The sequence below is a fragment of the Procambarus clarkii genome, chromosome 48, assembly GCF_040958095.1.
Source record: "Procambarus clarkii isolate CNS0578487 chromosome 48, FALCON_Pclarkii_2.0, whole genome shotgun sequence".
Taxonomy (NCBI): domain Eukaryota; kingdom Metazoa; phylum Arthropoda; class Malacostraca; order Decapoda; family Cambaridae; genus Procambarus; species Procambarus clarkii.
The window spans coordinates 8,915,728-8,941,225 of record NC_091197.1 but is presented as its reverse complement, the minus strand read 5'-3'; the positions used below and the strand labels follow the sequence as shown (position 1 = coordinate 8,941,225).

General features: G+C 45.2%; 1 protein-coding gene across 4 annotated transcripts in view; it reads left to right on the top strand.

The window, feature by feature from the left end:
* The window catches only part of LOC123764749 (very long chain fatty acid elongase 7), a 142,451-nt gene that overhangs the window by 68,092 nt on the left and 48,861 nt on the right, over positions 1–25,498 (top strand). Inside the window, exon 1 of one of the 4 annotated variants that reach the window (XM_045752846.2) lies at positions 24,607–24,761. The exons of the other annotated variants lie outside the window; for them this stretch is intronic. The gene's annotated coding sequence lies outside the window, so the exon portion shown is untranslated. Of the gene's footprint in view, positions 1–24,606; positions 24,762–25,498 lie in introns of those variants that run through there. 4 annotated transcript variants of the gene reach the window in all.

Sequence of the window (25,498 nt, the reverse complement as noted above, 5' to 3'; positions counted from 1 at the left end):
GCACTGAGGTGTTCTGAACACCTAGAATTTGTTTCTTAGTTTCTCGTAGCAACACAGAACACACTCTTCAAGTTCAGGTACGTTTATTGAGATAATACTGTATATCTCAAAAAGGATAGAGTAGCTTAGGCTACATCTAGGAGTAGGAGTATTTACACACGAGTATTTACACTACTAGGAGTATATATAATTTGCCCGAAACGCATTGCGTAATAGTGGCTTTAGGCATTGTATGTACTAGCTCTATCTATATATCAATCCATTAATGTAACATCACTTGTATGTATATACCTTACCTGAATAAACATCTAAATCTAAATCTAAATCTACCCTCGTCAATATGAGGCTCCTCGAGGGACTTTCAAAAACACATAATAAAAACACACTTTTGTCTGTCTTAATGTTTCTCGAACTGTCGCCAAGGATCTTCTTTTTTTGGGGTGGTCAAATGGTCAATACTTTGTGTATTGAAGGAGAATTACTTCTAATTAAAGAATTACATCACATCATCTTTCACCCTATGCCCCTGTTACCTAGCAGTAAAATAGGTACCTGGGTGTTAGTCAACTGTCACGGGCTGCTTCCTGGGGGTGGAGGCCTGGTCGAGGACCGGGCCGCGGGGATACTAAAAGCCCCGAAATCATCTCAAGATAACCTCAAGATAGCCAGAGTGCATGGGGAGGAGTTGTGTGAAACCCATGTTAGGTTTCAGTGGAAGCCTCGGGACCCCCGTGAGTGCAGTAGTACTCCAGGTTCCAATTCTTTTGACCATATCGTGGTGTAGTTGACTAAAGCGTATCTGGGAACACCCAGCGCATAGGTTCGAACCCTCATCAAGGCTCCTGTTGGATTGATCATCGATATATCAAGTTAATGTGATTTCTCGGTGTAGTGAACGACTTATTATTTATGCATTTATAATGTGTGTAAATCACAGCTGCGCCCAACTGCCAGGTTGACCAGACCACGAAAGGAGGCCTGGTCAGAGACCGGGCCCTGTGGACGTTGATCCTCAGAACTTTGGAAAGAAAAAGTAATTGCAGGGTTAAGTAATCCTCCCCAGGGGGCGATCGATCCCATCCTTAAGATATGATAGTACTTGACTATTTAGTGGAAAGTACCAATATGTAGTGATGGACAACTAGTAAACCAGTATATATATATATATATATATATATATATATATATATATATATATATATATATATATATATATATATATATATGTCGTACCTAGTAGCCAGAACTCACTTTTTGGCCTACTATTCAAGGCCCGATTTGCCTAATAAGCCAAGTTTTCCTGAATTAATATATTTTTTCAAATTTTTTTCTTATGAAATGATAAAGCTACCCATTTCATTATGTATGAGGTCAATTTTTTTTTATTGGAGTTAAAATTAACGTAGATATATGACCGAACCTAACCAACCCTACCTAACCTAACCTAACCTATCTTTATAGGTTAGGTTTGGTTAGGTAGCCGAAAAAGTTAGGTTAGGTTAGGTTAGGTAGGTTAGGTAGTCGAAAAACAATTAATTCATGAAAACTTGGCTTATTAGGCAAATCGGGCCTTTCATAGTAGGCTGAGAAGTGCGTTCTGGCTACTAGGTACGACATATATATATATATATATATATATATATATATATATATATATATATATATATAATTTTTTTTTCAGGGATATTCCTGCGCGGGCCCTAAGCCTCTGGCTGGCCCACTAAGTGTTGCTTGTTTCTCTTTTACTTGGGCGGAGTATGAGTATTTATGACTCGTATGGTCGCTTCAGTAACATTTTAGCATATGGGTTTAACAACAACTTCTGCTCTGTTGAATCTAAGTTGAAATCTTAATGGGTTTGTAACTGTGCACTGTGTTAGATAATGTTCCAGTGGTCTGTTGTGACTGTAACTGTGCACTGTGTTAGATAATGTTCCAGTGGTCTGTCGGGCATTTCTCCACAGAGCTAACAGTATAGATGAGTAGACGGGTATTGCCTGTGAAAAACATTTGTGTGTCTGTGTTGGATATTATAAAGCTAAACACGGTAGGATCCCCCCGGGTGGGACTGAAATGGTTGGGCACATTTCCTTTCAACTAATGCCTCTGTTCACCTAGCAGAGAATAGGTACTCAGGAGGTAGTCAGCCTGTTGTGGGGTTGCATCATGGCCGGGGTCAGTAACTCGCCCTGGAGGGGGGGGGGGGGAAGGAGGAGGGACCTCGATATATGTATCGTATATGAATACACCCTGGCTTCCTGTCCCCCGACACAATGAATTAATTCAAAAGGAAAACATTACCATAGTTTATGGAACTAGTTTCAATGACAAGCACTACCTCTGAAGCCTTTGTATCAACACTTCAAAGATTATTTTGGCTATACTGGAGTTGACTTGAAGCAGATTCTTGCACGGCCGGGTCAACAACCCTGTGTGGACCTCGCCTCTCACTTTACGCTGTGATGAACAAGGATATTCCTTGTGCAGGCGAGGAGTCACAATAACGTGGCTAATGTAAGTTGACCAGACCACACACACTAGAAGGTGAAGGGACGACGACGTTTCGGTCCGTCCTGGACTTGAATCGACTTGAGAATGGTCCAGGACGGACCGAAACGTCGTCGTCCCTTCACCTTCTAGTGTGTGGTCTGGTCAACAAGGATATTCCTTATTTGTTTCTTATCAAATACACGTCAGTTCCTTGCATTTGGTGGTTATCTCACGCATCTCACGAAATTACCTTCCAGCATCGACTTCAAGATAAGAGAAATCTACAGCTGGTTCCATAGATCTTCACTCAGGAGAGAAAGTTATCTAGAGATTCACAGACTTTTAAATGATGGATCCCATACAGTTGATACCTTTGTCAGGAAGACGATGGTTGGCAAGGAACAATAGACACACACAGACAAAAGGTTTCAACCCTTTTTACCCTGTCGTAGCTCAGTCGATTAAGGCAGTGTCTGGGATGCTCCCGGACGCAGGTTCGAATCCTCGTCACGGCCCTTGTGGATTTGTTCAAGGAACAATAGTGTAGAGCGGCTGTTTAGATCACTGGGATTCTTGAACAACTCCTTACCAAATTGCTTCTTCCTCTTGTGATAAGTATGTTGCAAATCAGCTAATTTTTCAATGTAATCTGATCCTGCCAATTAAAGCTTTATTTCACATTCCTCAAACCAATCCTAAATGATTTGGAAAGGATGACTTGACTTCATCAAAAAAAGATGAAGCAGATTAGTGTAGCTTTCACACTGAGTTAGAAAATTTCACTCTTGGAATACTCGGAAGATCCGTGCATCCTGATCATGCTTCATCAGATCAGCATGAAGCTGATCATGCTTCATCAGATAAGCATCAAGCTGATAATGCTTCATCAGATAAGCATGAAGCTGATCATGCTTCATCAGATAAGCATGAAGCTGATCATGCTTCATCAGATAAGCATGAAGCTGATCATGCTTCATCAGATAAGCATGAAGCTGATCATGCTTCATCAGATAAGCATGAAGCTGATCATGCTTCATCAGATAAGCATGAAGCTGATCATGCTTCATCAGATAAGCATCAAGCTGATCATGCAAAGCTTCATGTTAATTTGGACTTTAATTCCATTCATCTGCCCCCTGGAGAAAGTGGACTTTGGTTATGAACTTTCTACACTTCAGGCCACCAACAGGCAAAACAATGCTATAAACCCTTCAATAGCTTCAAAATAGCTTCAAAATGTTCAATTTTGTAAATTGTAAGTTGTAAATTATACTTCATGCAGCAAATATTAGTAAATTATCCACTTATTACATTCTTTATGATATACATGCGGTGATAATATTAATACAATCATTAAATCCTCTAGTGTTATTCTATGTTTCACAATATATTGCTCTGAAACCCGTATCGACCGCTAAATAAAGTATTAGGCTACTTTAATTACAAATTCGCTACTTTTAAACCGTCAGTTCGCTACTTTCAGCAATTCGGATCTGGCAACCCTGTACCCATCCCGTAGAGAGTAGTGGACCCCATACCCATCCTGTAGAGGGTAGTGGACCCCATACCCATCCCGTAGAGAGTAGTGGACCCCATACCTATCCCGTAGAGAGTAATGGACCCCATACCCATCCCGTAAAGAGTATTGGACCCCCATATCCATCCCGTAGAGAGTAGTGGACCTCCATACCCATCCTGTAGAGGGTAGTGGACCCCATACCCATCCCGTAGAGAGTAGTGGACTCCATACCCATCCTGTAGAGAGTAGTGGACCCCATACCCATCCCGTAGAGAGTAGTGGACCCCCATACCCATCCCGTGGGGCAGTACTGCGATTAATGACAGTGGTGGATTATATTTTTCCGTGGTGGATATGATGGAATCTGCTCTGTAACTGATGGAGTCGCTCTGTAACTAACCAGAAGCACTGTAATCCTGCAGCTAGAGGCTCTGTAACTAACCAGAGGCGCTGCTACTAACCAGAATCACTGTAAAACTACAACCAGGAGCACTGTTACTAACCAGAAACGCTGTACGTAACGTTACAGTCAGAGGCACTGTAAATAACCAGAATCACTGTAACACTGCAGCCAGAGGTACCGTTACTAACCAGAATCACTGTAACGCTACAGCCAGAGGCACAGTTACTAACCAGAATCACTGTAACGCTACAGCCAGAGGCACAGTTACTAACCAGAATCACTGTAACGCTACAGCCCGAGGCACAGTTACTAACCAGAAGCACTGTCCACACTACAACCAGAGGCACAGTTACTAACCAGCAGCACTGTCCACAACACTGCAGCCAGAAGCACTGTTACTGAAAGAGTGTATCCCGAAGCTGTGTATCGCTACTATAATAGCCACGGGGGTGTGGAAAGCATGTGTTTATACACACACACTGCTGGCGACCTCTTTACGCAGCGCTCAGTAACGCGTGGAGCATTATGCGCCTGCAACAGTTACTAAAGAGAAACTATTGTGTATTTGATTTGCAAGTTATTTATCTTACACGTGTGTGTGTGTGTTTTTGGGTCGTTGAGCATGACGCTCCAATCACAGCCTCACAATCACAATCACAATCCTCGAGCATATTAATCATGGCAGAATTGTTTACATTCGTTTAATAGAGCATTGGTTGGCCCAAAAGAGCAGACGTGTGAAAAGGGAGAAGAGGAAAGTGGCTTAGAGTAAAGCCAAAGCTAGGAAAGTTATCTGTGAACGACATTGCATGTGAAAGCCAGTAGCTCCACAGCCACATATGTACATAAGAACGTAAGCATAAAGTTAATTCCAGAAGGCCTGTTGGCCTATACGAGGCAGCTCCTATTTATATCCACCCCAAACTCATTCATGTAAATATATGTCTAACCTACTCTTGAAACAATGCAGCGATCTGATGTCTATCACAGAGTAAATTATTATATAGGCAAATATATAATATCACAGAGTAAATATAATAATAATAATATCACAGAGTAAAGTAGCAAGAGGCTGTAATAAAGAGAGATAATAATAAATTTTATTTACTAAAAAGTAATAAAGGTGGATTACAGATAATGGCAACAGCGTCCTGGTTGATACCTGGTTGATGGGGTTCTGGGAGTTCTTCTACTCCCCAAGCCCGGCCCGAGGCCAGACTTGACTTGTGAGAGTTTGGTCCACCAGGCTGTTGCTTGGAGCGGCCCGCAGGCCCACATGCCAATGTCGTACCCATCGCCAATATTTACAGTTGTGAGTGAAGCAATGTCTGACTTTCGATTTGAGACCATTCAAGATCTTAAGTTAAGGGGGCCTGACAGCTGAGTGGACAGCGCTCAGGGTTCGTAATGCTGAGGTTCCGGGTTCGATCCCCGGTGAAGGCGGACACAAATGGCCAGGGTTTCTTTCACCCTGATGACCCCTGTTCACCTAACAGTAAATAGGTACCTGGAAGTTAGCCAGCTGCTACGGGCTGCTTCCTGGGGGTGTGTAACTAAAAAGGAGGTCTGGTCGAGGACCGGGCCGCGGGGGACGCCAAAGCCCCGAAATCATCTTAAGATAACTTCAAGATAGGCGCTGAATGAGAAAACCAAAACCATAAGCAGGAAATGTGTTGCAATATACCGGAAACGAATTGAAACTAGAGAACTACCAAACATTTGGAAGACAGCCACCGACACATCATCATGCAAAACGTATATGTAGATGGATTTAGCCTACAGGCCAAAATCCATAACACACTTTTTATGTGAAAGAAAGCTTGAAAGGTCCCCAAGCCATAAATCACTTAAAAAGACTCCAAGACCCCGCCCAGGGTTCGAACTTGGATTACTACGGCTCACCCCCTGGCGTACATAATCCTTGAACCACTTCACCAGTGATTGCAGTGACTAGTGCAGTGCATATAGAACCCCTGGCAGCCTAGGTTCGAATCCTCGAGGAGTCATTAGATATCAAGAGTATAGACTTGTAGAGTTTATATTTGTATGTAAATCTACTATGTAAAATCACAACAAAAATCACAGTTATCTTCTCTCCATTTATTCTAAAACTTTTTAGAATAATTGGAGAGAAGAAATGAACACAAGGAAAAACTCCCCATTAGACACCAGAAGAGTTTGAGGACATGATCAGGACGTTTAAAATAACCAGGAGTATCGATGTGATGAAGTAATGCTGAGGTCGCGAATGGAAATGAAATGCCTCAAGCAGCCTTAGGGTTGTTGTTGTTAAAGATTTAGCTACTCAGGACGAAGTGTCCATGTAGCACGGGCTATGGTGAGCCCGTAAAGCCTTAGGGATGTCAGCCAATACGTTATTGCAAGAGAAGTGAGGCGGTGAAACAAGCTCAGAGAAGCTGGCATCATATTTGTTCGAAGGCTGACAGGATAGAACACGAGAAAGTGTCTAATCTTACCTTGAAGGTTAGGTTAGGTTGAGTTGCTTCCGATTCACGGGAGCAACTCAAAGGGTCAACTCAAGGATGAATTTCTGCCTCCGCGGCCCATAGTCTCAGACCTATGGGGCCAGATTCACGAAGCAGTTACGCAAATACTTACGAACGTGTACATCCTTCCTCAATCTTTGACGGCTTTGGTTACATTTATTAAGCAGTTTACAAACACGAAAACTTCCCATTCGACTGTTGTTCATGTTATAAACAATCTCATGGTGCTTCTGAGCTCATTAACTGTTTAATAATTGTAAACAAAGCCGCCAAATATTGAGAAAAGATGTACAGATTCGTAAGTGCTTGCGTAAATGCTTCGTGAATCTGGCTGGCCTCCTGGGGAAAGGAAAGGAAAGTCTGGTCGAATTCGGTTAAATTTAGCTGCTTACACATAATATCCTCATCGTCGGTAAAAAACCCAACTGACTCATGAAAATAGAGCCACACGAGGAATACAAACATGTGCACCAGCCGCGGGCAGCGGCGGGGAAGCCTGGAACGGGATGAAACGTACACCTCCAGGGTCACAGGCTGGGCTGCCCTGACTGGCAACCTCAGCCCTAAAATAGAAAGGATGGAAACTCCAACATTAATCCCCACTACGTACGCACCATCTCTCTCAACATCTCTCTACCAGCCCGCATAACCACTTGGGCTGGACGGGTAGAGCGACGGTCTCGCTTCATGCAGGTCGGTGTTCAATCCCCGACCGTCCGAGTGGTTGGGCATCATTCCATTCCTTTCCATAGCACAGGCTAACGTGAACTCGTAGTAGACTTACCTGGCACAGGAGCGGGGTTGTAACTGATGTTATTTTTATCCTGATCCCTTCCCAAGTGTTATATAGGGGTATAGGCTCGACTCGACTCTCTCTCAGCCGGTCCTCTGTACCTCAGCTCTCAATGGGCTCCTTCTCAACCCGTTCACACTATCATTACTTCTACTTCCATTTGGAGACACAAAATTCTTACAAGGATTACTGGACGAGAGACTCAATTTTCCCCTCCTCCTCCTCTTTCTCGTCCTCCTCCTCCCGGTCTTCCTTGTCCTCCTCTCCTCCTCCTCCTCCTCCTGTGTAAACAATAGAGGTTGTGCAAGCCATACAAATCATCGTGGATCCGGAAAATGCACGATTAAGATTCTCTCGTCGTATGCTACTGGCTACAGTGACGTACTTCATCCGCCCTGAAACGAAGCGCGTGATGCACTGGTTGATTAGCGCGTCATTCAGTTAAACACCATGAGGTCAGGGGCCAGATTCACGAAAGCACTTACGCAAGCACTTACGAACCTGTACATCTTTTCTCAATCTTTGGCGGCTTTGTTTACAATTATTAAACAGTTAATGAGCTGCGAAGCACCAGGAGGCTGTTTATAACAATAACAACAGTTGATTGGCAAGTTTTCATGCTTGTAAACTGTTTAATAAACGTAACCAAAGCCGTCAAAGATTGAGGAAAGATGTACACGTTCGTAAGTGTTTGCGTAACAGCTTCGTGAATCTGGCCCCTGGTAACTGGTTGGGTTACCACGCGGACAGCTGGGTTGGACGGTAGAGGGAGACGCTCTCGCTTCGGCGTTCAATCCCCCGACCATCTAAGTGATTGGACACCATTCCTGTCCACTGTCCCATCCCAAATCCTTATCCTCATATCTGCCTTTTGACTGGTCGCCTTTGTTTCTAGTTTAGGCCTATACAAGTTTGGCACATGCTCATGGGTGTTTAATATCGGTGAGTAGACGATGGAGGGTGATCCCGGGTCATGTGGAGTGATCCCAGGTCACGTGGAGTGATCCCAGGTCACGTGGAGTGATCCCAGGTCATGTGGAGTGATCCCAGGTCACGTGGAGTGATCCCAGGTCACGTGGAGTGATCCCAGGTCATGTGGAGTGATCCCAGGTCGTGTGGAGTGATCCCAGGTCACGTGGAGTGATCCCAGGTCATGTGGAGTAATCCCAGGTCATGTGGAGTGATCCCAGGTCACGTGGAGTGATCCCAGGTCATGAGGAGTGATCCCAGGTTATGTGGAGTGATCCCAGGTTGTGTGGAGTGATCCCAGGTCATGTGGAGTGATCCCAGGTCATGTGGAGTGATCCCAGGTCACGTGGAGTGATCCCAGGTCACGTGGAGTGATCCCAGGTCACGTGGAGTGATCCCAGGTCGTGTGGAGTGATCCCAGGTCGTGTGGAGTGATCCCAGGTCATGTGGAGTGATCCCAGGTCATGTGGAGTGATCCCAGGTCATGTGGAGTGATCCCAGGTCGTGTGGAGTGATCCCAGGTCGTGTGGAGTGATCCCAGGTCGTGTGGAGTGATAACAGGTCGTGTGGAGTGATCCCAGGTCATGTGGAGTGATCCCAGGTCACGTGGAGTGATCCCAGGTCATGTGGAGTGATCCCAGGTCATGTGGAGTGATCCCAGGTCATGTGGAGTGATCCCAGGTCACGTGGAGTGATCCCATGTCACGTGGAGTGATCCCAGGTCACGTGGAGTGATCCCAGGTCATGTGGAGTGATCCCAGGTCATGTGGAGTGATCCCAGGTCATGTGGAGTGATCCCTGGTCATGTAGAGTGATCCCAGGTCATGTGGAGTGATCCCAGGTCATGTGGAGTGATCCCAGGTCATGTGGAGTGATCCCAGGTCATGTGGAGTGATCCCAGGTCATGTGGAGTGATCCCAGGTCATGTGGAGTGATCCCAGGTCATGTGGAGTGATCCCAGGTCATGTGGAGTGATCCCAGGTCATGTGGAGAGATCCCAGGTCATGTGGAGTGATCCCAGGTCATGTGGAGTGATCCCATGTCATGTGGAGTGATCCCAGGTCATGTGGAGTGATCCCAGGTCATGTGGAGTGATCCCAGGTCATGTGGACTGATCCCAGGTCACGGAGGGTGATTCCAGACCATTTCCTTTTGTACAGGTGGATACGGGAGCAGACGACTTTTGACTCCCGTTCGTATGATTAAAAAAAAAACGTTGTCTGTGGTTTCCCATAGTTCATGGCAAACCGTACCCACCCGTTTTCCTTGACGTAACTTTCCCATCGATAAATTGCCAGAAATGCAGTTGCTGCTGGATAAGCAGGAACGAACAGATAAAGCTTGGTGCTCAGTCAATCCAACCCACACGGCATCCATAATGCCCAATAGTGTCTCTTCATTCCAGACAACTCTAATATTTTTGCTAGCCCATGATCTGTTAGTTTATATAATGTGATTACTAACTGTGGGAACTGCCTGACGCGCCAGTTCTTGCTACCAAGAAGAGATATTTTTACATTAAGAAGAAATTACCTATGTTCAAGGGGGGTCAGTTACCGGTCGAGGGATTAATTATATAGTTACTGGTGAGGCTTGTATGTAGAATATGTCAAACTTGGTACATAACTCAACGTGTAGGTTTTGTTTTTGTGTCTTGATGCTGTTTTTGTTTCTGTTTGTCGTCCTTTCTCTTTTTGCCCTAATCCGATCCTACCTCTTTGGAAGTCTATCTCTGTTTGTTTCTGTCTGATACTGTCTGTCTCTTTCTCTTTCTCATTTTGTCTCATTCTGTCTGTCTTTATCTTTTAGTTGACTTCATATCTCTCTCTCTCTCTCTCTCTCTCTCTCTCTCTCTCTCTCTCTCTCTCTCTCTCTCTCTCTCTCTCTCTCTCTCTCTCTCTCTCTCTCTCTCTCTCTCTCTCTCTCTCTCTCTCTCGCTATCTACCATTGGCGTGTGGACTGTCCACTAGCAGGAGGAGCCTAGCATTATAAAATATTAAAAAAATATAATAGTTACCCATTTGCTTTGAGAAAGGCTTCAGAAAACTTTTCAAGCTGTGGTTAAATTGACTATTTTATGCTAATACAGCCTAAGTATGAACAGCAGAATATTTATTTTATTTTTCTCGAGATCAGTGAATAATAGTGTATATTATTTTAAGAAAAATATTGTGGATTTTTTTTTCAAAATGTCTAGGTGTTGTAGAAAAGTACAGTGCCAAAAATCGAAATGGTATTCAGAATGAGAACGTAGCATGATGTTCCCTCTAGAATTCTGTTGACCCCCACCAGCCTATGTCCATCCCGCGCCTCAGACCATTCCCTTTGCAAGGTTGTTTTTTAGAATAACCCTAAGCGTCTGGGCTCCAATCTTAGACAAACAGACGTTCTCTCTTATAGATAGGCAAAAAATACAAGTCTACCGGTCGTATAAACCTCTGTGGACGATACACAAATCTGCATGAAGATTATTATGTAGAAGACATTGACAAACTGGAAACTGATATCAATAAAGTATTCGATTGGGGAATTTAAAATAATGTTAGAAAGACAGGCAGGATGTGAGGTGACTAAGGCCATGTGTGGTCAAGTTTGTACCTTGAAAATAAAATATAACTTGGAATATACCACATATGTACTTATTAATATGCCAAATATTGACGATAAGCTATAAGTCATATATGTACTGTCTTGTGCGAGAGCGGGTTGGTGTGGTGCCGACCGACTTCTGGTCTGATCATCCCTTCATCGAATCCAAGTGCAAACCTCACCTCCTGCCCATAAGAAGACCCCCAGGTCAGAGGAGTGTAAAGAGCCTCAATGTCTCCAAACTGAAGAGCAGAAAAGTAGCAGAAGATTTCTCCAACTACCTATAAGACAGGCTGCTAGATACTCCCCAGAATGGCCAGGACAGCACTGAGGTGAAGTGGACGGCCATCAGAGGGGCAATATATGCTGCTGCCCTTGAGCACCTCAGATCATCAACCAGCAGAAACCAGGACTGTTTCAACAAAAACGATGAAGATATACAGTCACTGCTAGAAGAAAATCAACAACTGTTCCGAGCATACTAGAATGACCCTACATCACAAGCGAAGATGTGAAGGAAACTCCGTGAGATGCAGGAAGCGTTGTTTAGTAAAAAGGGCGAAGAAATCCAAGGTTAAGCCACGACACCAAGCGTTTCTATGATGCTCTGAAGGCTGTATATGGACCACAGAATTCAACTGCTGGCAAGGAAGAAACAGATCTTGGACAGATGAGCTGAACACTTTGATCAGGTCCTCAGCCGCCCCGCCGCAATCAACGACGAGGCCATTGCTCGCTTACTTCATGTGGAGATCAACCAGGACCTTGATAATCTTCCCGTAGAAGAAGAAGAAGTCAAGAAGGCCATCAGTCAGCTTTCCTGTAGCAAAGCGCCAGGATCAAATGCAATCTCTACTGAAGTATTCAAAATACTATGATGGACCTGCATCATAGGTTCAGCTATAATGCAGAAACTGATAAAGCTCTTACAGTCCATGTGGAATGAAGGAAAGATACCACAACGGTAAAAACAAACCAGCATAGTTAACATCTACAAGAGGAAAGGCAAGCGGCAGCCTTGCGATAATCACCGGGGGTATCCCACGCCTGTCCATTGCCGGGGAGATCCTGGCTCGCATCCTGGATTGGATTTGATGTTCAAAGGGCTTGGAAAGGATGGGGGAGGAAGAGGGATGGGGAGGTGAAATTCTGGAAAAGGATTTGGGTGTGGAGAAAGGAGGCGTGAAAGTTCGGTGGTCTGTCCACCATGGGTTGGCATGCGGTTTGGGTCATTTGTTTGGTTTTGTATGAGTTAGTTTGGGTGTGTGTTGTGTAGGGTTGTCAGTGTCGTGGCTGGGGTGGCTAGTGTGGGTGTCTTAGCTCGTGTCTGGTTTCCTTTGAGCCGCTGGTGTTGGCTTCAGGATCTTAGCAACTTCAGGCTAGTTGCACCTCTTGCAGAACAAAAAAGATTTATATTGTTGGTTGTATTTTACCCATCATAATCAGGATGGAGTACAGGACTGACGGTGAGATGTTCAACCTCAGGCGCCTGCAGGCTGTTACAAAGGCGAAGGAAACTATCATAAGAGACTTCCTGATCGCTGATGACTGCGCCCTCAACAGAGCACTTGGACTGCTTCTCACAAGCTTGCGACAACTTCGGTCTCATCATCAGCACCATAAAAAACGAAGTCGTGTACCAACCCGCGCCCGGAATACCTTCCCAGCAACTGCACATCACTGTCAAGGGGCAGAACCTGTAGACAGTCGACAACTGCACCTATCTTCGCGCCATACTCTCAAGAGCCGTCAACATAGACCCATAAGTCAACAACAGGATCGCCAAAGCCAGCGCTGCCGTTTGGAAGATTCTTGAGACTGTCTGGGAGCGGAGGGGCCTCAGCCTCACCACCAAACGGAAGGTCTACAGTGCAGTGGTACTCACCACCCTTCTCTACGCCAGCACAACCTGTTCTGTCTACGCCATAAACGCCAAACAGCTCAATCACTTTCACTTGAGCTTTCTCCAAAGACTCCTACACATCAGGTGGCAGGACAAAATCCCCGGACACGGAGGTCCTAGAAAGAGCCGGAATTCCCAGCGTCTACACCCTACCACGGAAAACTCAGGGCGGGTGGCCAAGGCCTGATGTTGTCAGAATGCCTGAGAGATGATTGCCAAAACGGCTGATGTATGAAGAATTATATCAAAGCACGCGTTCACTGGGCGGCCAGAAGAAGACCTGGACATCGACTCCAGCACTTGAGAGTCGCTTGCCCAGGACCGCCCAACATGGCGAAGCAAAGTCACCACGGAGGGGGGCCGATGCAGCAGAGCATAGACGGACTACAGATGCCCAGAGGAAACGTTTTGCGCGCAAAGCTAGAACAACCTCCTCCTCTTCCTCCTCTAGAGCAGCACCCACCCACCCACATGTCCCCCATGTGTCTGGGGCTCATGTGATCTCATCCCCCATCATCCGGGTACACAGCCACCGACCTTCGACCTGAAGTTGAGGTCATGGTCAACTTCGACTCCGAAGGACGAACATCACCTATGTTTAGAACACATATATTTATTTAGTGTCACGATCTCCAATAATGATAATTGACTCCCAGGTCTCTTCCGAAGTCATATTTGATAACTGCAGTGTAAATCAGACGCTATCTGCCAGCTCTCTCATCATTTCTCAGGTTCAGTTCCCTTCATTTGTCAGCGGAAGTAGTTAAAAATAATTATATGCAATTAAAAAGTAAATATGTGGAAAAGGAGAGAATAATACATAGCGTTGTATTATTTTAAGTTCGTATGGAATTGGTGATTGACACTATATTTACATCTGAGTTAGTAGACTATGATGCTCCCATATCCCACAACATGATCTATGCTACAATAGTAAGCCACAACCTGGTTTATGCTGCATTAGTAAGCTACAACATGGTCTATGCTACAGTAGTAGGCTACAACATGCCGACATATTCTATGCTACATTATTAAGCTACAACATGATCTATGCTACATTATTAAGCTACAACATGGTCTATGCTACATTATTAAGCTACAACATGGTCTATGCTACATTATTAAGCTACAACATGGTCTATGCTACATTAGTAAGCTACAACATGGCCTATGCTACATTATTAAGCTACAACATGGTCTATGCTACATTAGTAAGCTACAACATGGTCTATGCTACATTATTAAGCTACAACATGGTCTATGCTACATTAGTAAGCTACAACATGGCCTATGCTACAGTAGTAGGCTACAACATGCCCAACATATTCTATGCTACATTATTAAGCTACAACATGATCTATGCTACATTATTAAGCTACAACATGGTCTATGCTACATTATTAAGCTACAACATGGTCTATGCTACATTAGTAAACTACAACATGGCCTATGCTACAGTAGTAGGCTACAACATGCCCAACATATTCTATGCTACATTAGTAAGCTACAACATGGCCTATGCTACATTAGTAAGCTACAACATGGTCTATGCTACATTAGTAAGCTACATGATCTATGCTACATTAGTAAGCTACAACATGGCCTATGCTACAGTAGTAGGCTACAACATGCCCAACATATTCTATGCTACATTAGTAAGCTACAACATGGCCTATGCTACATTAGTAAGCTACAACATGGCCTATGCTACATTAGTAAGCTACAACATGGTCTATGCTACATTAGTAAGCTACAACATGGCCTATGCTACATTATGAAGCACAATATTATGTTACAAGCACTAAGAAGCTACACGAGACAACAAAAGCTACAGGCTACAGCACAAGTTACAGGCTACAGTACAAGTTACAGGCTGCAGCACAAGTTACAGGCTACAGTACAAGTTACAGGCTACAGCACAAGTTACAGGCTACAGCACAAGTTACAGGCTACATCACAAGTTACAGGCTACAGTACAAGTTACAGGCTACAGCACAAGTTACAGGCTACAGCACAAGTTACAGGCTACATCACAAGTTACAGGCTACAGTACAAGTTACAGGCTACAGCACAAGTTACAGGCTACAGCACAAGTTACAGGCTACAGTACAAGTTACAGGCTACAGCACAAGTTACAGGCTACAGTACAAGTTACAGGCTACAGCACAAGTTACAGGCTACAGTACAAGTTACAAGCTGCAGCACAAGTTACAGGCTACAGTACAAGTTACAAGCTGCAGCACAAGTTACAGGCTACAGCACAAGTTACAGGCTACAGTACAAGTTACAGGCTACAGTACAAGTTACAGGCTACAGCACAAGTTACAAACTACAGCACAAGTTACAGGCTACAGTACAAGTTACAGGCTACAGCACAAGTTACAGGCTACAGCACAAGTTACAGGCTACAGTACAAGTTACAAGCTGCAGCACAAGTTACAGGCTACAGTACAAGTTACAGGCTACAGTACAAGTTACAAGCTGCAGCACAAGTTACAGGCTACAGCACAAGTTACAGGCTACAGTACAAGTTACAAGCTGCAGCACAAGTTACAGGCTACAGCACAAGTTACAGGCTACAGTACAAGTTACAGGTTACAGCACAAGTTACAGGCTACAGTACAAGTTACAGGCTACAGTACAAGTTACAGGCTACAGCACAAGTTACAGGCTACAGTACAAGTTACAGGCTACAGCAAAAGTTTCAGGCTACAGTACAAGTTACTGGCTTCAGTACAAGTTACAAGCTGCAGCACAAGTTACAGGCTACAGCAAAAGTTACAGGCTACAGTACAAGTTACAGGCTACAGCACAAGTTACAGGCTACAGTACAAGTTACAGGCTGCAGCAAAAGTTTCAGGCTACATCACTTTTCCTAAATGACTTCGCTCAATACAGGCTACGGTGAACTAAACCCTAAAATACCAAAACTAATAAAATACAGGACTACACCCACCTTTTGTCAGATGCTGTGAAATGTGGGAAGGAACTTTTAGGAAATGTCAAGCCACAGCTGTAATATCCACGGTCCTGGTGCACTAGGTCCTACTTTCAACTTTCTCTCTCATGTTTCACTGCAAGCTCTGAGTCCTTTTTCCTCCGGATTAACAGATCTTCACTGATATATTCAACAATTTGCAGCAAAATCACACTGGCCGGGCGCTGAGCTCGGAGGTGTGTGCGTGGTGGTCGGTGGTGGAGAGCGGTTAAACTCTCGGGTTATGGTGATACTGAAGACTCGGGTCTCAACCGACCTCCTGCTCCGCCGGGCTGCTGGAAAAGTGGGGCGGACCCCTGCAAGACACACTCACTCACACACATATACACACACACACGCTGCCTTCCTCGCTTGGCTGGGCTTGCAGCCGCGCGCTCCTCACTGGGCAGGTGGACCTTAAGTGGGGGTGAGAAGGAGCTGGTCCCGTTACAGCTTTTCTTGCTGCTCCTGTGCCAGGTAAGTCCACTAAGGGCTCCTCATAGCCCGGGCTACTTGCTGCTCCTGTGCCAGGTAAGTCCACTAAGGGCTCCTCATAGCCTGGGCTACTTGCTGCTCCTGTGCCAGGTAAGTCCACTAAGGGCTCCTCATAGCCCGGGCTACTTGCTGCTCCTGTGCCAGGTAAGTCCACTAAGGGCTCCTCATAGCCTGGGCTACTTGCTGCTCCTGTGCCAGGTAAGTCCACTAAGGGCTCCTCATAGCCCGGGCTACTTGCTGCTCCTGTGCCAGGTAAGTCCACTAAGGGCTCCTCATAGCCCGGGCTACTTGCTGCTCCTGTGCCAGGTAAGTCCACTAAGGGCTCCTCATAGCCCGGGCTACTTGCTGCTCCTGTGCCAGGTAAGTCCACCACGGGCTTATCACAGCCTGGGCTACTTATCCCGCTCCTGTGCCAGGTAAGTCCACTATGGGCTCCTCATAATTCGTGCTACTTGCCGCTCCTGTGCCAGGTAAGTCCACCACGGGCTCCTTATACCCCGGGCTACTTGCAACTTTTGGTTCCGAGTTACTGAATCTAAACGAACTACAACCACAGGAACCGGTGGCTTTCCTCTGACGGGGGAAAGTTGCTGCGGAGTATTGTGCTTGTGTGGTGAGCGTACAGCTCCGTGAATAACAGCATAGGTAATGAGCTTTGTGGGAGGTGACGGGACGTTACCAGTGGCCATTACCACTATGGGTGAGAGTTGGCATTACCACAAGTGGTGATGATGACTCGTGACCGTAATAACCGCAAAGCGTGACAGATGACATACTGTTGGTGGATATCACTTTCTACACGGAGAACATACTGGTACCGGAGGATATACTCGTCATATATATATATATATATATATATATATATATATATATATATATATATATATAGCATATATCCGCTACGATAGACATTAGTGTGGTGAGATATACCTCAACGATTGTGGCACTGGCTATGATTGACAATTTATAATATATAGCGTGGATGACAAGACCTTTGATGGATGATGGGTTGACTCCCCAGATAATGTCATACATCCATGGCTTACAACATCGAAATTCCATTTGAAAATCCCACTACCTACAGACCGGCAGAGAATATATTTATAACATACCCACTACATAAAACATCCATTCCATATTTGCCTGAATTTACCTGAGGACCAATATCTCCAGCAGCCACGACGGGGACAGAAAGCCGGTGGCTTGTCAAAGGTTTCTCCCCACCCCCCCATTCATGAAGATTTTTTTCAGCTGTAGAAGGAGATGTTTTGGCATTGCTGGCTTCAGCGAGTAGGTAGTTCCATGGATGTATTACCCTGTGGTGGACAACCATCTCTTGTAATCTGTCTGACATTGTGGCTGGTTGAGCTTGTTGTTAAGTATGTTGATGACCTCTTTGCGTGTCACCTGACTCCTATTAAATGTCTCTAGTATGCTACAGAGCGCCTTCAGGTAGCATACCCACGTCAAGAGATACCCGCAGCTGATACCCACATCAAGGTACCCGCAGCTGATACCCACATCAAGGTACCCGCAGCTGATACCCCCACATCACGTTTCTCTCTAACCATTACAAGGCCGCTGTGAGTGAGTGAGTGAGCGAGTGAGTGAGTGAGTGAGTGAGTGAGTGAGTGAGTGAGTGAGTGAGAGGTGGACGGTGAGTGACAGGTGAGGGAGAGTGGGTATCACGACTGAAGGGTAGATGACAGAATACCTCAAGATTGAGAGGGTTGACAAGGTACGCACCAACGAGGCACCCCCACAGACATCAACGAGGCACCCCCACAGACATCAACGAGGCACCCCCACAGACATCAACGAGGCACCCCCACAGACACAGACAGGCACTCCAGAAACACACTAATAACACCCCCCCCCAGCACCACAACACCCAGGTACCGTTAACCAACGCTGCCAGCATGACAGGCCCTCCCCCTCCCCCCCCATCCCCCAGCAACAACCATCTCCCCCAGGAAAGAGAAAGTCACTTTTCTTCTCAACCAAACACCTACAGTTGTGGTAGGTCTCTCTCTCTCCTCCCATAAGGGACCAGAGGAACACAAAAAAACGAGGGTTCGACACCCACCACTCTAACCTAGTCGTTGAGGGGAGGGAGGGGGGAAGGAGAGTTGATGAATTGATTTGGAAAGTCACATGAATGGAGTTGATGAACGTAAACTCACTTGACACGTGGTTGGAGGAACTGTGGTTGTATTGTTTGCCATGTCAATTTCTATAAGAGAGAATGTTCTGTCTGTCTGTCTGTCTGTCTGAGGTTGGAGAACAGGCGGATCTGGTAAACTGTGACTGCATGGCGAGTGTGACAGGGGTGACCTCATGCCTATCTGTAGGTAGGATCGACTCCTGTTGCGATGACCAACGAGTCCTGTGAACCATGACGTGAGAGTTTGGTTGTCCTTAGGCTGTGAGAATAGATTTTCTCAGCCGTTATCGATGTTGAATTAACGTTACTAGAGAATGTTTTGCCCATTGGGAGAGAGAGAGAGAGAGAGAGAGAGAGAGAGAGAGAGAGAGAGAGAGAGAGAGAGAGAGAGAGAGAGAGAGAGAGAGACAGAGAGACAGAGACAGAGACAGAGACAGAGAGAGAGAGAGAGAGAGAGAGAGAGAGAGAGAGAGAGAGAGAGAGAGAGAGAGAGAGAGAGAGAGAGAGAGAGAGAGAGAGAGAGAGAGAGAGAGAGAGAGAGAGAGAGAGAGAGAGTGTGTTAAGGAGAGGCATAAAAGGAAAGATAACTGAGGAGGAGGGAGTGAGAAAAGTAAGGAGAGAGGGAGAGACAAACAGCCAGAGACCCGGGCATCGCTGGGTAGCCAAAAAGAGAGAATGTCTGCATTTGTTTGGTTATCCAAGTGTTTAAACCAGACGTTTGTGGCTAGCCTCATACAACTTGGGCATGATGACTGGGGATTATTTGCAGTGTCTCATAGGGTGCTCGGGGGGTCAGCCCCTAGTACCACTCTTTTGGATTTGGTATCGGCCTCTGCAACCCCCCTTTACGAAGTAGAACATGAAATGTGCAATCAAAATACCGCAGATATTGTCTATAATTTAAACATTAATGTATTCAGACATGACATGCAAGACGACAGAGTTGCGTCCTGGGCACAACGTTTTGAGTGAAAGTGTGTAGTGAAAATGCTTATATACAGTGATGAGGGAAGGTTATCTTGAGGTTATCTTGAGATGATTTCGGGGCTTTTTAGTGTCCCCGCGGCCCGGTCCTCGACCAGGCCTCCACCCCCAGGCAGCAGCCCGTGACAGCTGACCAACACCCAGGTACCTATTTTACTGCTAGGTAACAAGGGGCATAGGGTGAAAGAAACTCTGCCCAATGTTTCTCTCCGGCGCCAGGGATCGAACCCAGGACCACAGTATCACAAGTCCAGCGTGCTGTCCGCTCGGCCGACCGGCTCCTCACTAGTGAGAATGGGGAGAGTGAGAATGTGTGCTGTGGGGCAGATGGGTAGGGCAGGACCCGTACAAACCAGTACGGGACTAGTTTTATACAATGTTATTACTGGTATGTACAAACTACACCCCGTACTTAAGCTTCAACATTACACGATAGTTTATGAAAATCCTTTGATAGAGAATGTTGCAACATTGCGATATTTCACACCCTGGTAACTTGCACTGAGTTTGTATCTTTAGATTATGTTCCACAGCTGTGAATATTGGCGGCTGTTAGAATTATAATTAACATCCCGTAATTTAAGTAGCATTTTATTTTTTCTGGCAGTCCTTCTGGGGAGGATAGTTTGTGAGTTTTCGTGAAGTTTACCATAGATTTAGATATTCCGTTTTCTTTGGGTCGAGTAGTAAAGTTTAGTTTTCTATTTTCCATTTTTAATTGTTCGTGTCCTAAAAAGTATATATTTCTCTAGTTCTCTTTCGTTATAAATCTTTACGTATGTCTGTTATTATGCCATTCGCAGCCCCATCCCTAGGGATGGGTAGTCTTTCCTAGGGATGGGTGGTCTTCCCTAGGGATGGGTAGTCTTTCCTAGGGATGAGTGGTCTTCCCTAGGGATGGGTAGTCTTTCCTAGGGATGGGTGGTCTTCCCTAGGGATGGGTAGTCTACCCTAGGGATGGGTAGTCTTTCCTAGGGATGGGTAGTCTTCCCTAGGGATGGGTAGTCTTCCCTAGGGATGGGTAGTCTTCCCTAGGGATGGGTAGTCTTCCCTAGGGATGGTTCGCAGGTTCGAATCCTCGTCACGGCCCTTGTGGATTTGTTCATTTGATGCCTCACGCAATTGTAATTTCTGTGTGTTATCAGTTATGTACAAGAGTCCCTCCCAGCCCTCTCTCTGGCCGTGGGGTGGAAATATTCGACAGATATATTGGACGTAAATATTCCCGTCTCAAGTTGTTCCACCTCTGGCGGGCTAAATATTCTCCTCCTTTATATTTTGTGACCAAGTGACGAGGTCACAGTCTTGTCTCACAGTTGTCGCATATATATATATATATATATATATATATATATATATATATATATATATATATATATATATATATATATATATATATATATATATATATATATATATATATGCGGAAAATCCACAGAGAAATATGAAATGAGGTGAAACACCTCATTTCATATTTCTCTGTGGATTTTCCGCATAAAATGATCAGTGTTTTGTGATCGTCAATTGCATATATATATATATATATATATATATATATATATATATATATATATATATATATATATATATATAATGAAAACTGTGACCTATCGAAGCGATTTCAATAAGATTAACAAAGTTTTGTTCCCACTTAAAAAAAAAAGTAAAAAACTAAGAAGAAAAAGCCGCCCATTGCATTGTTTTGCACACACGGCGTTTTATGTCAATTTTTTTGGTTGATACAACTTGGAACAAAGCCTCGGGAGTGGGTCCAGTTTTTCTCCTCAATAATGATAAGACAAAGCCATAGTCCAGAGCCCCGAGTCCGGCCTCTTGCTGCGTCCTCATACCTTCAATATAATAAATAATAATTACTAATAATTATACAAGGGACGGGATTTATCAGGGGGAAAGCGCCGAGCCATTACAACTATATAGCACTGGGAAGGGGTCAGGATAAAGATTTGGGATGGGACGGGTAGCAGGGAGGGGGTGGGGGATGGAATGGTGCACAACCTCTTGGATGGTCGAGGGATTGAGCGCCGACCTGCATGAAGCGAGACCGTCGCTCTACCGTCTAGCCTGCATGGAGTTGGGGGTCATCACTATACCGACCGGTTCAAGTGTTTGGTTTACTGAACACAAATATTTTTTTGAACTCAAATCAAATCATCTCAAGATAACACTTAATCACCACTGATTAAAATTCCTCACTGCAACACCTTTCTCATAAGAAAATGTAAGATAATAATGGGAGTTTCTGATACGTTTAAATTTCCAGATTGTTGAAGCCGTGACGAAATTGACTGAAACTGAGTTTTTTACTATTTGTTGTAGATTCGCTACCTGGAACAAAATGTTTCAAGTAGCACGGGCTATGGTGAGCCCGTAGTTTTACGATTTAAGAAAGAAGTAAAATAATTAACTTTCGATTTTGACAAACATTTATATTAATATTTCTGTCTTTGAGTCAAGCTGACTGATGGGGTCAACCCCTCTGGCAGCCACGATCGTTCTTACTCTAGAATCCCAATAAAAATCAGCCAGTCACGCCAGAATGGCCCCGGGTTCGACTCCCAGACAAGTCGCAACGTTTGAGTAACGTTTCATTTCAACTGATGCCCCTATTTACTTAGTAATAAAAAACAGGCACCTGGGAGTTAGCTAACTATTGTGGCTTGCATCCTGGGGAAGGTCCATTAGCCTTTGGGGAGGAATCTCGATAAACCTAACGGCTTCCTGTCCCCGACAATGGAAAACGAAATGAAAAATAGAGTTATTAATGTCTTTATGTCTTTAAATTGTCTTTCTAATAGCAAGAAATGGACTCATACGTAGCTTGAAGTCCCGCGGTCGGCCGGATACAACTCGGGCTCCTGTAGCCTAAACTATATATTTTGTTCTATAGTGACTCGGCATAGATCATCAACCCCCCATTTTTTTCATTTATTCGTCTTCCCTCCGCTCATCAACCCCCTTTTCATCTGCCACTTGTAATTAATTCACCTTCCCCCTTTCATTTATCATCTACCCATTTTTATCTACTCTCCTACCGCCTTTCATCTGTTTATCTACCTCCCCATTCAAAATTCTTGGCAAGGAATATAGCCGTTTCAAATTGTGACTGGACCACCCATTAGGAAATCAGGTAATGGAAACGGGCCAGCAGGCAACCCGTGCCAGCAGGCAACCCGTGCCAGCAGGCAACCCGTGCCAGCAGGCAACCCGTGCCAGCAGGCAACCCGTGCCAGCAGGCAACCCGTGCCAGCAGGCAACACGTGCCAGCAGGCAACCCGTGCCAGCAGGCAACACGTGCCAGCAGGCAACCCGTGCCAGCAGGCAACACGTGCCAGCAGGCAACACGTGCCAGCAGGCAACACGTGCCAGCAGGCAACCCGTGCCAGCAGGTAACACGTGCCAGCAGGCAACCCGTGCCAGCAGGCAACCCGTGCCAGCAGGCAACACGTGCCAGCAGGCAACACGTGCCAGCAGGCAACAGGTGCTAGAGTAACGTTAAACTGACGTACGATCAGCGTTAACTTAATTGATGCAAACCAGTGGGAGCAATATCCAAGAGGAACGTAACTTGAACGTTCCTCGTTCAGACAGCTCCTGCGACGGCGCGGGAAACAATCGTATTGGTGTTTGCCTTTCCATTGGAGACTTTCGGCGCCGTGGAGAGGGAGGGGGGGGGGGGGGGGGTGAGGGGTACCTGCTGCATGGGTGACAGCTTCTCCTCCATATCAACCTACCCAGGCTTTGCGCCCTGGAGAGGCCACTCCAGACCGACAACCAGAGCGCAACTCCATAGTCTCCTGAGACTGGTGGACGCCTACTACTACTGGGTATGATCAACGTAGCATCATCAACGTTCAACGTTCATTTATTGTTCTACCCACATCGTTTGAGCACCCTGACGTCCGGTTAACGTTCCACGATACAAATACATAGAATAACTTGCAACTGTCCGCTGAAGGTAATTATCAACGGAAATCACTAAGTCTTTGCTACTATATAGCACTTGGAAGGGGGGATGAGGGTTTAGAATGGGACGGGGGGGAAGGGAGGGAAAGAAGGAAGAGGAATAGTGCCCAACCACTTGTGGACGGTAGGGGGATTGAACGCCGACCTGCAAGATGCGAGACCGTCGCTCTACCGCCCAGTCCAAGTGGGTGGGCGAAGGAATAATCGGAATTCCGAAACGTTTGAGATAAAGAAACGTGAATGGCTAACAACCTGTGTGAATGGCCAGTTTTCCTGTTGCTGGTAATGAGGTCCGCCCCCCGCAGTCGCTCTATGCAAGCATACTTTCACCCCGGACTCGTTTTCTTTCAACAATGCAACTGAATGACCCCAAATTCAGGCTTGAAGTAAACCGGAATCTTAAAAGAGCACAAGAATAATACGAACACTGGCTGTGGCCTTCGGGGGAAAGAGCGATCAGTGGCGTTGAGCACTTTGAGGTATGAACAGGCTTCCAGGAGAGTGTTCAGCCAGCTCTTGTCTTGAACAGACACCCCTGTCGTTCTCTGTGAGAGTAGATACTGCTGTCGTTTTCTGTGAGAGTAGATACTGCTGTCTTTCTCTGTGAGAATAGATACTGATATCGCTCTCTATAACAGATACTGCTGTCGTTCTCTGTGAGAGAAGATACTGATGTCTTTCTCTGTGAGAATAGATACTGATGTCGCTCTCTATAACAGATACGGCTGTGGCTCGCTGTGAGAATAGTTTCTGCTGTCATTCTCTGTGAAAATAGACGCCACCCAAGCAAACGAGGAAATTTGTTTACTCAATGTAAATTACAGCTCACTGCGTCAGTGAACGAATGATAGTGAAGTGCAGCTCCAGTACACCAAACTTGGCAGTGCCCAGTGCCCAGTGCCTAACTGCCCAGTTGCATTATACACGAACATTTCTGAAGTGTAGGTGCAGCAAGCCTGAGAGTGTCCAGCCATATTAGCATTGGTATGTATATATTTGAAATCTCTAACTACGGGCTCACCATAGCCAGTGCTACTTGGAACTTTTCGTTCTAGGTAGCGAATCTTAAACAACAACATTTAAAATCTCCTGTTTTAATTTAGGGGGGGATTAAAAAAATAAACTTGTAAAACAATATTGGAACAATGCTTTCGTATCGCTGTTTGTAAACAGATTTAGAGGGAGGGTATGAAGCGCATGATCGAACTGTGTATTGATCGTGTTCGAAACCTCTACATCTTTTATAAATCACGGTGGCTTTGCTAACATTAATTAAACAGTTTATGAGTTGCGAAGCATTACCAGGTTGAATAATAATAATAACCTTGAGTTGTGAAGTTCTGAAAATCATAAACTGTTTAATATATGTACTTAAAGCCGCCATGATTAACGGAAGATGCAAAGGTTTCGCAAGTGGATGCATAAATGGTTGGGTAATCCTGGATCTGATCGCTACAGTATCACTAAAACTGACCTTAATCAGTGTATTGTGTCCGTTTTATATGTGGCAGATCGCTGCGCTGAGTCATATGTGTAGATCTTAAGTAGTGCAGTGGTGTATCACCTGTGTGTCCATCACCACTGTGTGACAGACACACACACACACACACACACACACACACACACACCAGTTGATTGATAGTTGAGAGGCGGGACCAAAGAGCCAAAGCTCAACCCCCGCAAGCATAAATAGGTGAGTGAGTACACACATCTCAATCCTA